Below are 13,028 nucleotides of genomic sequence, written 5' to 3' on the forward strand. Positions count from 1 at the left end.
CTGAGTTAGAGAGATTCCTGATTAACAAGGGAGTCAAAGGTTATAGTAGGTAGACGGGAAAGTAGGGCTGAGGTCACAATCAGATCAGCCATGATCTTATCAAATGGCAGAGCAGGCTCGAGGGGCCGAATGGCCTACTCCTGCTCTTAATTCGTATGTTCGTATAGAAAGGTAATAAAATCCGTAGTGAGGTTTTAAGTTGAGATTCTGCTTTTGGTAAACTACAGCTCATTTGTATTGCTTCTGATCAATGGTTTTTTTCACACTGCAACACTGGATAATTACTTTGTTGTAGTTCAAGTTAATTAACCTAATTTCTGGTGGATCGAAGCCCACCACCCCTTTTAAAGTAGAATTTTTTAACTACCATGGAACAATTCTTAGACATGCCAGAGGATATTTTATCTTGCCGTAGAGTCCTTGTATGCCCACATGTCTGTAATTCTTGCATGGTTAGCTCTGTTTTGTATAATTTGGCTGACAGCCCAGACTTGTGACATCACCTGCTATTTCATCATTTCAGATATGTACATAAGTATAAAATGCACTGAGAAGTCAGAAGTTAAGTCGGATTTGCAAGGAAAGTAAGAGCTGCTGACTGCATTTGAATGAACAGTTATAACCCGAAACAATATCAGTTTGTCAGATGGGGCTCATTTTGAACTCACAACAAAAGCAGCCTATGTGCATTAAAAAGGAACTTATTTCTTGTTTCCTACCATAAGGGACTGGCACTGGCTTTGCTTATTTTCAGTCAGTTCATACGTATGTTTTTGCTTTGAGAGGTGCTTGACTTTTGCCTTCAAGCTTTATGTGTGATCACAACTGGCTTTGACTCCTTTTGCAGCTCCCTTGTCTGCTGTGCTAGGTGCTGTTTCCTACGGACCCTAAAGCTGCACTTTGCCTCAGCAGGGTGAAAGAGCCGTCCTGCTACAGATCATTCTTATTGCTTTGGCTGAAGGAATGTGCCAGTAGAAGTGGATCATTGCCTGACAAAAATCAACCATTTAACTTGTTTGCAGGATTGGCTTTGGAAAGGTAAGTACATTCTCTAATGTACTTATATTGATCATTCCTCCCCTTTCTTTTCTTCAAAGTGCATTTGGGACTATTAATGTTGCTTTGAGTGCTTTTCACAGAAGAACTTGCAAAACAATATGACAGACTTGAGTAAAAAAAACATTGGCACTCTATTCCTGCCAGTCTAGCACTGTTGGGGTGCAAGTTAATTACATCATCCCTCTAACATGTTATTTTTCAATTGTTTTCCTGCAAATCCCAAATTTGCTAGAAAATGACCTTCAACTGTTTTAACCTGCTAAAATACCTTTAAAAATAGCTGTAAAATTGTTACAGACTGCGATTAAAAGGGCAGTGTAGAGCTGAATAAGGACTTTCATAAATCAAGATCACTCTCATGTGCATAAAAAAATTATATTAGAACTTGAAATATGGTAGTATGATCAAGAGACTGTTCAATTTGTTTAGCACATGCTATTGTTCAGGGCTTCTGTTCGGGACCTCTGTAAACTATTAACAAATGCCAAGTCAACATTCCTCTACTCCCTGCTGAATCAAGAATCAGTCCATTTCCTTTTTGCATGCTGAACCAAGCCTATATTCACTATGCTTGGTAGCAATCTATTCCGCAAGTGAACAGTATGAAGCAGTTACCCCTTAAGTTCTATTTAGCTGACAATCATATCTCCTGATTGTAAACAAAGAACTTCTATGTACCTCATGGCATAATTACCTTCATTTTTTCAGAAACTTGGATAATGTCGCCCTGATGCGCATATACTAAAATGTCTGTGCACAGTGAAATGCATATATTATAATGAGATTGCACACACATTATGTATTCGGAAGTAATTTTGGGATCACAATTCTGGGAGTTAGGAAACCCATGGGGATTTAAATATGAATAACTCTTCTGAGAGAAATATTCTATTTCAGGAAGCAGTCTTGGCCATTTGGATCCCAACCTGTTACATGCATGATATTATTCTAACTTACTTTCCTAATAAAGATTGTGGTGAATTTAGGATAAAAACATAAAGGGCAATTAAAGCCATGTCACTGCTGCCAGAAGATTTCACCAATTTTCTCTCCTCTTCTGAAGGCTTTGCTGGGATACAATTCCACGGGGGCTAAACACCCCACTGACACCTCACTGTGTCCATTACTCAGGTGGAAACTTATTTTCTACATTTTCTAAAGTTGTAACCTTAATCCTTGCAAGAAATGTTTTTGCCTACAAATCAAGCAAACAAGCAACATATGGATATTTTTAAACTTTTAGATGACGTGTGGGATCATCCCCAAAGAGAATAAGGCACCTTTTCATTGTTTTCCTGATTGCCCAGAAAGAAGCCCCTTTTTAGATCTGTGATTTAAAAAATGCTGATTATGCAATGAGTTTGAATGCTGTTGGTGAAGTGAAATGTTTGTAAATGCTGAACATGACAAGACTCAAAAGAGGAAATATTGCTTAAAAGACAATTGTCGCTACTAAGTGATTTTCTTCCTCCTCAGACTCTGAGTCAAGCAAGAACTAGCAGAAAACAACATCTAATAGCAGTGGTAAGTTTATATTTGTTCCTATAGTTATAGAAAAACACTAATTTTATTGTATTCTGACCAAGATGTGTAAGAAAATAATTTGCAGCGTTTTATATATAAACGCATTAAAAGCAATGGAACAATCAGAGGGTAAAAGTGAAGCAGCCCAGAAAAAAAAGACAGCCAAGGTCGTCGTTCACTATTACCACAGCCAGATGGCACTAGCCTCACTTTGTGCATAAGTACAATAGTGACACCTAGAGGCTGAGCACCACTACTGAAAAAACATCTCCGCAGCTCCCCCAATATCTCAATGTTTATCCAAAGAGTAGCTGAGTCATATAAGCTAGGACTATTAACTGTTCAATCCCTTGTCAATGCTAAGTTAGTTGATCTCAACCCAGGCAACAGTGGAGTTGCCATAAATGGCTTCGGTGCCCCTTGGTTAGGACAGGGAAAATTAGCCAGGCTTACTGCTTCTGATTGCTGTTTAGTGACGATTGCTCGAAATCTTTGTCTGTGGTTGTTGGATGAGAACAGGATCAACTTCAGCTGTAATGTCCCCCCATGATTAAATAGCTGTTGAGCTCGCTGCCTATGTTTCCACTTGGTGAGGCCCCAGCAAAGCCATCAGGAACGGAGAGAAAATTGATGAGAAAACAGAAAAAAAACACTGTTTAAATGATTAAAAAAATACATTTCAAGCCAGTTCATGGGGGAAGAACACTAACAACTGATGACAAAAAAAAATAAAAACAACAATTGCCAGGAGGAGGGAAGAGGGCAGCAATCAGCACATAACAAAATAACTACCATTCAGGAGGTTCTTGCATAGTGATGCAACAACGCTAACAATATGTCTGCGTCAAGGACGAGAAAGGCCATTGCGCCAATACGTGGCCACCCCATCCTTGGCTGATGTCATCCCTATATGCCAACCCTCCCTCTTCTCACCTCATGGTAGAGACAATGGTAGTTGCCAATTCAAGAGTGCTTTGTCAAGGATCCCTCTCTTACCCTTCAGAGATGACCTGAAAAAAACGATCAGACAAGCCGTAGACATTAAAGATGTCTGACTTGACTTCTGAATGAAGTTTGCAGTTTGGATGAGGAAGGCATTTACCATGGAAGAGCATTTGGATCAACAACACTGGAGGAAAATGTATGAAAGCAGAACGTGAGGTGGTATATGAATTTTAGCACTTATAAAACTGACCAAATATAAGCAGTCTCCTGCCTGTCATTTATCGGTTATGCAGTTGGGTTCACTTGTGATATGAAAATTACACAAACACAACTGGAAGCTTCTAACTTTGTTAATTCACAAATTCATTTGCAGATGTACAATGGGTATGAATGGTTGTGGTCACGTGTTCTATAAAGCCCTGTGCATCATCAGAGCTTCTAAAGCAGTCTCTGCCTCTCCTGCTCATCTCTTTCTTTAAGATTCTCCTTTAAACTCATCCTTTTGATGAGGATGAGGATCCTTTTGACCAAGCTTGTGGTCATCCTTCCTAATCCCCGTCTTTGGTTCAGCATCCTTTTTTCCTTTTACATCTCTGAAGCACCTTAGGATGCTTATTTACGTTAAAGACGCCATATATGTTGTGGTCATCATGTACAGATGTGCAAGTTTGAAAAAGCAAAATGAAGGAAATACAGAGATGCAACAATATTGAAAGAAGGATGAGCACAGCTTCACGTCTGTATTCTCATATTTACATAAAAGTGCAGAATAGTTGAAAGATGCGACTATTTCAGGAAGCTGTCTACGTCAATTGGCAATGTTTCAGCTTTCACTTCACTTGCTGTTGTTTCAGGTTTGTTAACAAATCTACATTTATGACTGTTACCAAGTCACGCGACTCAAATCACAGTGCAATCAGAACTGCCTGTTTGAATATTTTAACATTGAAATATGTTAGAAGAGCAATACAAGGATTGTCTCTCTTAGTCTTACAGGTATGTTTGATTATGTGTAATAAATATCCCAATAAGAGAGAAATCACTGTTGGATCTAGTAATGGTTAATGAACCAGAGCAGATAAGAGAAGTAAGGATCTAGTAGGAAAACATCTAGGCAATATCGATCATAACATAATATGGTTTAAAATAATGATTGAGAAAAACGCAAGTAAGACAAAGACCAAAATAATAGATTGGAAAAAAGCTAATTGTGAGAGGATGAGAATGGAACTAGGGAAGATAAACTGGGGGAAAAAATAACAGACAAAGAGATAGAATTGCAGTGGAAAATATTTAAACCGGTAATCAATAAAGTTCAGGAGAAATACATTCCTCTAAAAAACAAGAACAAATTAACCAATAATCAAACACCATGGATGAATAAAGAGATAAAGGTAAAATTGAAATGAAAGAAAAAGGCAGACACTAAGTACGTATGAGAATCCCTACGTGGTCAGTTTTCGTAAAATATTAAGATGCCTACGTGGCAAAGAAGCAGAATGCAAAATGGTTGGAAAGGGTTAATTAGTTAGTAACTGAGATTGATACAAGTGGCCTGGCCCTCCTGCTGGGCCATATGTTTGCTTAGTCAGCAGGCCTGCATTGTCTTATCAATGATAGGTCTTTGATGTGAGTCAAGGACTGGTCTGAATGTCTCCATGTTTATGGCAGATCAATATAGGGAACGAGCTTAGCCAAAGTTGAAAGACATTCCAGGTTGGGAGATAAGGAACAGAAGGAACAGGGAAGAACATTCCAAGTTGGAAGATGAGGAAGTTATCCCCTTTGATGTCTAACAGCAGCATGATCAGCACATGGACGATTTATGATTGGTCGGAAATAATGTAACCTCGCATGGCAACCTATGCCCGGCTTATGATTGGTGTTGACCCTCGTTAAGTATGTTCCAACCCTATTCATCTGTATAAAAACGTGTGGATTTCTGTATGTTGTTGTTCTTGCTCTGCCAGCATAGAGGGACTCTATCAGGAGTCCAAATCAATGCTGCAGACTAAGAACCCTGCTATTAAAGTTGTGATGAACTTTAAAATGTATTCGACTTCAGTTATTACTGAACCAGACTGAGGGGAAAGAATCCGGTTCGTCACGTAGACAATAAAGGAAAGGATATCAAAGGGGAATATGAAGAGGTTAAGAAAGAAGCCAAGGAAACAATTAGGAAATCAAAGAGGAACTATGAAATTAAATTATCAAGGACTATAAAAAGAAATAGCAAAGTATTCTAATGACACATAAATAACAAAAGAAACATCAGGGAAGGGATAGGGTCACTAAGGGATGCACAAGATAAACTCACAGGTAATGATAGTGAAATGGCAGAAAAGTTGAAGTTACTTTGCCTCAGTATTTACTAGGGAGGCTAATAAGGTGGGCATGACATTAGAAGAAGAGATCAAAAAAGATATAAAGACATTTAAGATAGAAAGGGGGGAGATAATTGATAAACTAATCAAACTGGCTTGCATATGAAGAATGGTAATGTCAACAAAAGTTCTGAAGGGGCCGAGCCATAAATACTCGAAGGCTCGAAATTTGACTCTGGTGTGTGCTGAGTTAGGTGATCTTAGTTACTTGTGAAATCTACCCCATCAGCATCAGGAGAAGGGGAAATAAATTAAAGAAAAGTTTACAAACTCTGAAATGTAACACACCTGATACTTGACATTCTATACACATGCATCTTGCCTATACTTCCTGATCATCCTTCCTTAGCCCTTGGAGTTCTGCATGAGCCTACAGGTGGTTTGTCTGCCAGGGGAATGACTTCTCAGTCATTAATACAACACCAGGGTGCTGCAAAAAGCTTGCATTATCCAAGAGAAGACACCTATGGGACATTAGGTGTGAAGTGGAAGGGCCTACCACTGAACTCCAGCAATGGAGGGCAACAAAAAGATCGAGTGAACACAAAGCACAATGGTAAATACAAAAGAAACCATTAGAAGTGGTTGATTGGCTGCCATCATTTGTGGATTAATGGGAGCACAATGGGGACAACAAAAGTAGGCTATACAATAGGAAAAGAGGGCTGCAAATCAGGTAATTGTTGATTACAATAATACCTTGGGGCACATTCGTAAACTGAAACCTGAACCTATAGCTGGGGCAGAGGGAGGCCCAAAGTGGCCCTGAAAGTTATTTGAACTGTCTATTTTGGCGTACAATGATTATATCATGTCACAGTTCTGATCACTCTAGCTGTATGAAAAATGGATCACCTTGAGTTCAAATTGCGGGCAATGGAGAGTTATATCCATCTTTCTGGTGGTCCAAAAGCCAATTCAGACACCTTATGACTCAGACATATATTTAGCCTACAATGACCAAAGAGCGTTTATTGCATGTGTAGGACAAAGTGTACATATACCCTTTTGTGCTTCAATTGCAACATAATACCGCATTGATACATGGCAAAAAAGAACAAACTTGCATTTGTGCAGTATCCTTCACGATCTGAGGATGCTTAAAAGCAATTCAGTCAATGTATTCAGAACAATTTGCACATAGCAAACTCCGACGGATCCTTTACATCCTGGAAACAGTCAGCAAGTCAGGCAGCATCTGTGGACAAAGGAAGGCAGGGTTAACGTTTCAGGCAGATGACCTTTGGTCAGAACCAGATTTACAGCATCTGGGCATGCGGACAGGTCCCTGGTTTAACATCTCATCTGAAAAGTGGCTTCTCTTAAAAGTACAGAACTCCTTTGATACTGCACTGAAATGCCAGCCTAAATTATATGCTTAAGTCTTGGAGTGGGGCTTGAACACAATTAGACACATCTGGATTCCCAATTAGTCACATCTGGCTGGTGGCTAACGTATCGGGCAACATTGTTATATAATAATGGATTGTGTACCACATGGTCTACTGCTCCTGTCATTATAAAATAGCTCATCCTCTAACTTACTGTGAACACCACAAGAGATCCAATAATATGTTAACACTTTTGACATTTGCATTACTTTTTAACTTAAAGCCAGGAGTACAGTTTTTCCCTCAGCATGCTCAGTTTTCAGTTGGCTCTACTGGTCTTCCACACATTCAATGGGGTCAATTTTTAAGTGACCGCTTCCATCGGGTAGGAGGTGGGTGGAGCGAGCATGCCGCCCACCTGATGGAAGCGGCCAGAGGCCGGAACTATTTTCATGGTCAGGCCTCATTTGCATTCCATCGGCAAACTGCTTACGTTTTTGGACCAGTTTGTCAATCAGAAGGGGAGGGAAATCTGGCAACACCATGGCGGACCCCAGCCAATGCAGATACGAAAAGGGAGGGGAGGCGATCCAGGGGAAGGATATAATTTTAATCTATGAAGTAGTCACCTAGAACCAACTCAGTACAGGAGGGTGTCAAAACTAAGGGCATAAGCCCTGGCAATCTGGCTTACAAAATCCAGTGCGTTTTATTTCTCATTCATTGGGCTTGTCCTGTTTGAATTTTGTGCACCTGGATGCCTGTAATGGGCACATATAAATATTCATGATCATTCAGGGGAGCCAAAGAGGAAAGACTATACACAAACATGATGCTCCTGGTACATGCCCTTAGTTTTCTGTAATATCTTACAAAAAGAAACAGTATTTCTGCTACATGTAAAGGTGGATAGAATATAGGAAGTCCCCCCACTCCCCATTAAGATGCCAAGTCAAGGGGCACCTTTGGAATTTTATTTCTGAGCCATCAAGATCCTTGTGGGCCAACATGCAAGTGGCTCAATGTGTTTTATATGAACCATGTACACAAGCTAAAATAGAAGTAGTTATTACACATTGTGTTAGCTGTATGCAAAACCCTATTATAACTTCATAAAGCTCTTTTACCTATGCAAAAGAGGATGGCCAGCTTGATGACCACTGAAACTGAATAACAAGTACTCAAAAGTTCCATTGCTACTCCATTGCCCTACAAACTGAGATATGCTATTGCTTTTTGGTTTCTGCTTAATGGGAACAGCAAAGGCATTACAGTATAACAATCTATCATATATAAAATGATTTTATTTTCCATATCATGGCATTTGCAAACATTGGTAGTCACAGATATGGCAATAAATGAAAAAGTACCTGTTACATCAAAAAAATTAAATTTTTCTGAAAAATAGCAGGATTAATTGAACTGTACAGGGGTTGAATTGGGTTAGGGTTAGGGTTAGGATTAGGGTTAGGGTTAGGGTTAGGGAATACACCAGTCGCATGAAATGGAGAACAATGGGGCGCAGTGTTAAACGGGCTATCGATTCACGATGAGTCCATTTCGAACTTCTGCTGTACACCAATTTCACTCCCTATGATTTTCAATATTCTGTGGTACTTTTTAAAACCCATGATATTACGACATCTCTAGTCTTCAGGCTGAATAATTTATGCTTAAAGGGCATTTCCTGCGGCAAGCCCGTCCTGTACCAGGTTTGAGCCAATCCAATATTAGTGAGGAACATTTCACAGCAGGAAATTCCCTAGTCTCCCAAAATAAGTCATTTGGATTGCCTGTCTCTTTGTAACCAACACTTTAGCAGCAGCTACATTATTTAAACCAGTACTAACATGCGAGGCCTTGTTTTTGGAGTACAAGAGAGTAAAGACCCTTTTTGACTAGGATTGTAAAAAGGAATTGGGTAAACAGTCACATTTCCTGGTAACTTTCAAACATATGAACAATAGTATTCGCCCATTCAGTATTTGACTTCTTTAATATGCCTGTGAATAAGATCTATTTAAATCAAGTCAGTAGGTTACACCTATCAGGAAAGATTGAACAGGCTGGGGCTCTTTTCTCCAGAAAAGGGAAGACTGAGGGGGTGACCTGATAGAGGTCTTTAAGATCATGAAAGGGTTTGGTAGTGTAGAAGTAGAGAAGATGGTTCCACCTGTGGGAGAGATCGAAACTAGAGGCCATAAATATAACCAGAAGGTTACGCAGAAAGTGGTGAGAATGTGGAACTCACTACCACAAAGAGTCGTTGAGGCGAATAGAATAGATACATTTAAGGGGAATCTAGATAAATACTTGAGGGAGAAAGGAACAGAAGGTTATGCTGATAGGGTTAGATGGAGAGGGGTAGGAGGAAGCTCATGTGGAGCATAAACACTGGCACGGAGGCCCAATGGCCTGTTTCTGTGCTGTACGTTCCGTATAATTCTATGTATTTGTGGTTTTGTCAGTTTGACATTTATTTATGTCAAATAAAATCAGCGGTTTGACGATTTAACAACAACACTGTTACAAATCTTGGTCGGCTGTTGATACCTTTTCAGTTCTGGTGGAGTCAGCTATTCCCATAAGTGATCTGCATGTCTTGCTTTTCTGTGAGTTGACTCACACTGCCCTATATCTGCTTGCACAATAGCGCAACCTGGGGATGTAACAATACTACTCTTTAGTGATCAGAACTGGATATTTGTGTCTTTTGCACATGCACTTCTTCAATTGTTCCGAAGATGGACCAGGCATATATTTGGTGAGATGAGGCTTGATATGAATCAATAAGATGCTTTATTTCACAGTAAGGTTAGGGATGGCAGTTATGAATGGACTCACTTAATTCAATCAGTACAACTTATCTTTGCATAATAATGCAAAATGGAATGCACTACCTGAAAGGGCGGTGGAAGCAGATTCAATAGTGACTTTCAAAAGGGAATTGGATAAATACTTGGAAAGGAAAAATTTGCAGCGCTATGGGGAAAGAGCAGGGGAGTGGGACTAATTGGATAGATAGCTCTTTCAAAGATCCGGCACAGGCATGATGGGCCGAATGGCCTCTTTCTGTGCTGTATGATTCTATGATTCTATGAAAATACAGAACATATCACATTTCCCCAAATCAGTGGGTCATCTTACTTGACAAACAAGATAATTTGTGACTATATTCTCCTGCACACCAACCTTCTCTCAGCCTTTTACTGCCAGAAAACTTCACAACATTCCAATTCCAAACTATCTGCTTGACTACATGTCTCTTGAGTGTTTTATCTCTCGCTATTCACAGCCCGAAAGGAATGACCCACCTGATCATGGTTGAGGTGTTTATTGATTACCAAGACATGATAACATATTGCTCTTATAATTTACAGTCTATGAGGAAACAACATCAGAGCTACATCATTAGCATGTTAACTACCTACTATCTCAGACACTCATTTATTCTTTTTTAAATTGGCACGAATACACAATGCTTTAAAGCACAACATATAAAAAAAACTGTTCTTCGAAATCCTTTCTATGAAAAAATGATCAAAAGATCCCAAAACTGCAAAGAAAATTGAGTAAAGTAGTATTCACATGTCGTCACTTTTTTAATTCATTCATGGGATGTGGGTGTCACTGGCGAGGCCGGCATTTATTGCCCATCCCTAATTGCCCTTGAGAAGGTGGTGGTGAGCCGCCTTCTTGAACCACTGCAGTCCGTGTGGTGACGGTTCTCCCACAGTGCTGTTAGGAAGGGAGTTCCAGGATTTTGACCCAGCGACGATGAAGGAACGGCGATATATTTCCAAGTCGGGATGGTGTGTGGCTTGGAGGGGAATGTGCAGGTGGTGTTGTTCCCATGTGCCTGCTGTCCTTGTCCTTCTAGATGGTAGAGGTTGTGGGTTTGGGAGGTGCTGTTGAAGAAGCCTTGGCGAGTTGCTGCAGTGCATCCTGTGGATGGTACACACTGCAGCCACTGTGCACCGGTGGTGAAGGGAGTGAATGTTTAGGGTGGTGGATGGGGTGCCAATCAAGCGGGCTGCTTTGTCCTGGATGGTGTCGAGCTTCTTGAGTGTTGTTGGAGCTGCACTCATCCAGGCAAGTGGAGACTATTCTATCACACTCCTGACTTGTGCCTTGTAGATGGTGGAAAGGCTTTGGGGAGTCAGGAGGTGAGTCACTCACCGCAGAATACCCAGCCTCTGACCTGCTCTTGTAGCCACAGTATATGGCTGGTCCAGTTAAGTTTCTGGTCAATGGTGACCCCCAGGATGTTGATGGTGGGGGATTCAGTGATGGTAATGCCGTTGAATGTCAAGGGGAGGTGGTTAGACTCTCTATTGTTGGAGATGGTCATTGCCTGGCACTTGTCTGGCGCAAATGTTACTTGCCACTTATGAGCCCAAGCCTGGATGTTGCCCAGGTCTTGCTGCTTGCGGGCTCGGACTGCTTCATTATTTGCGGGGTTGCGAATGAAACTGAACACTGTGCAATCATCAGCGAAGTATGGTCAGTGGGCCATCCGTATGGTCAGAAGTCTTTATGACAACTAAAGCAGAGTTGCTTGCAAACAGTTATGAGGTGCATGGAATACACCGATGTAATGTGTCCTACACTTCCACCATACTTGTGGCGAAGTAACTCTGGTGAAGCGGGTGCAGCTCTGAGGAATTTCGCAACCATTGAAGTATAAATCATCTGTTTTATAATGGCTTAAAAGTGCTCCTAAATGATCTGAGTGTCCTTATCCAATTATGTTACCCTGCCAAAAACTGTAGAACGTAATTGTTTTAAATCTCTACCCATTTTTACTTTGCTTGCATTCATTTGTATTAATTGAATTTCCTGGTGCACAACAATGGTTTTCCTTTTAAACGTGGCAATACCTGAAGGATCGGTGAAAACTAAACAGACACTAGGACTTGACTGAAGCAACTATAAGGGCAGAAATTGTTCAAAGTGTTATAAAAAGTCTTGTAATCAGCCTAGGATAGACCTGTTACTGTGTTAAGACTGAGCATGCAGGGCCCCGAGAACAGAGGAAGCAAAAACACAGTAAATGTACATAGCACAATCATAGATTAATCAACATCCATTCATCTTACAGAGTATTATACTGGACTTATTATTACAATAACAGGTTGGTGATTTTGTTGTTACTCTTCTTTCCTTCTTCCTTTGGCTGGGCCACAATTCTTTTCTTCCTGCCTGCATGTTCCTTTTGTATGATGGTTGTTTTCATTTGTGGTTTCCTTCAATTTGTGGCTGTTCTGTTCTATTTGTCTGATTAGTGGTTTCACAAGTCCATACACAAAACAGAAAAACATTTTATACCTTTAATAGTTCTGCTTAATCAGCTGTCCATACAGTCTTGTGATGTCGCCACCAGGTCTATTCTTCTAATTACAGCGAATGACAAGAGTCCACTGATAATCAACAATAAACCTTGTATAATTAGTAGTTCCTAAAAATCAACACTTGCCTTAACTCAATCAATCAGCAGTTTCTAATAACTAACATTTAAATCTTGTGTAATCAGCTGTTACCAACAAAAGGAAATAGTCACTGTATTACCTTGCCTAGTTATAACCAGGATGTAGAGATGCCAGTGATGGACTGGGGTGGACAAATGTAAGGAATCTTACAACAGCAGGTTATAGTCCAACAGTTTTATTTGAAAATCACAAGCTTTCGGAGATTATCTCCTTCGTCAGGTGAGTGAGTGAAGGGTTCACGGAGGAGGTAAGCTCCGAAAGCTTGTGATTTTCAAATAAAACTGTTGGACTATAAC

The 13,028-nt window shown here is 40.2% G+C and overlaps 1 protein-coding gene across 11 annotated transcripts in view; it reads left to right on the plus strand.

The window, feature by feature from the left end:
- Positions 1-546: 546 nt before the first annotated feature.
- The window catches only part of c38h15orf39 (chromosome 38 C15orf39 homolog), a 72,935-nt gene continuing 60,453 nt past the window's right edge, over positions 547-13,028 (plus strand). For 4 of the 11 annotated variants that reach the window (XM_067973647.1, XM_067973651.1, XM_067973655.1 and 1 more), the window contains exons 1-2: positions 547-1,038; positions 2,536-2,583. The gene's annotated coding sequence lies outside the window, so the exon portion shown is untranslated. Of the gene's footprint in view, positions 1,039-2,535; positions 2,584-3,586; positions 3,725-4,382; positions 4,525-5,199; positions 5,566-12,344; positions 12,378-13,028 lie in introns of those variants that run through there. The other 7 variants (XR_010958645.1, XR_010958646.1, XM_067973649.1 and 4 more) reach the window with 7 other exon arrangements.

The sequence above is a fragment of the Heptranchias perlo genome, chromosome 38, assembly GCF_035084215.1.
Source record: "Heptranchias perlo isolate sHepPer1 chromosome 38, sHepPer1.hap1, whole genome shotgun sequence".
NCBI lineage: Eukaryota > Metazoa > Chordata > Chondrichthyes > Hexanchiformes > Hexanchidae > Heptranchias > Heptranchias perlo.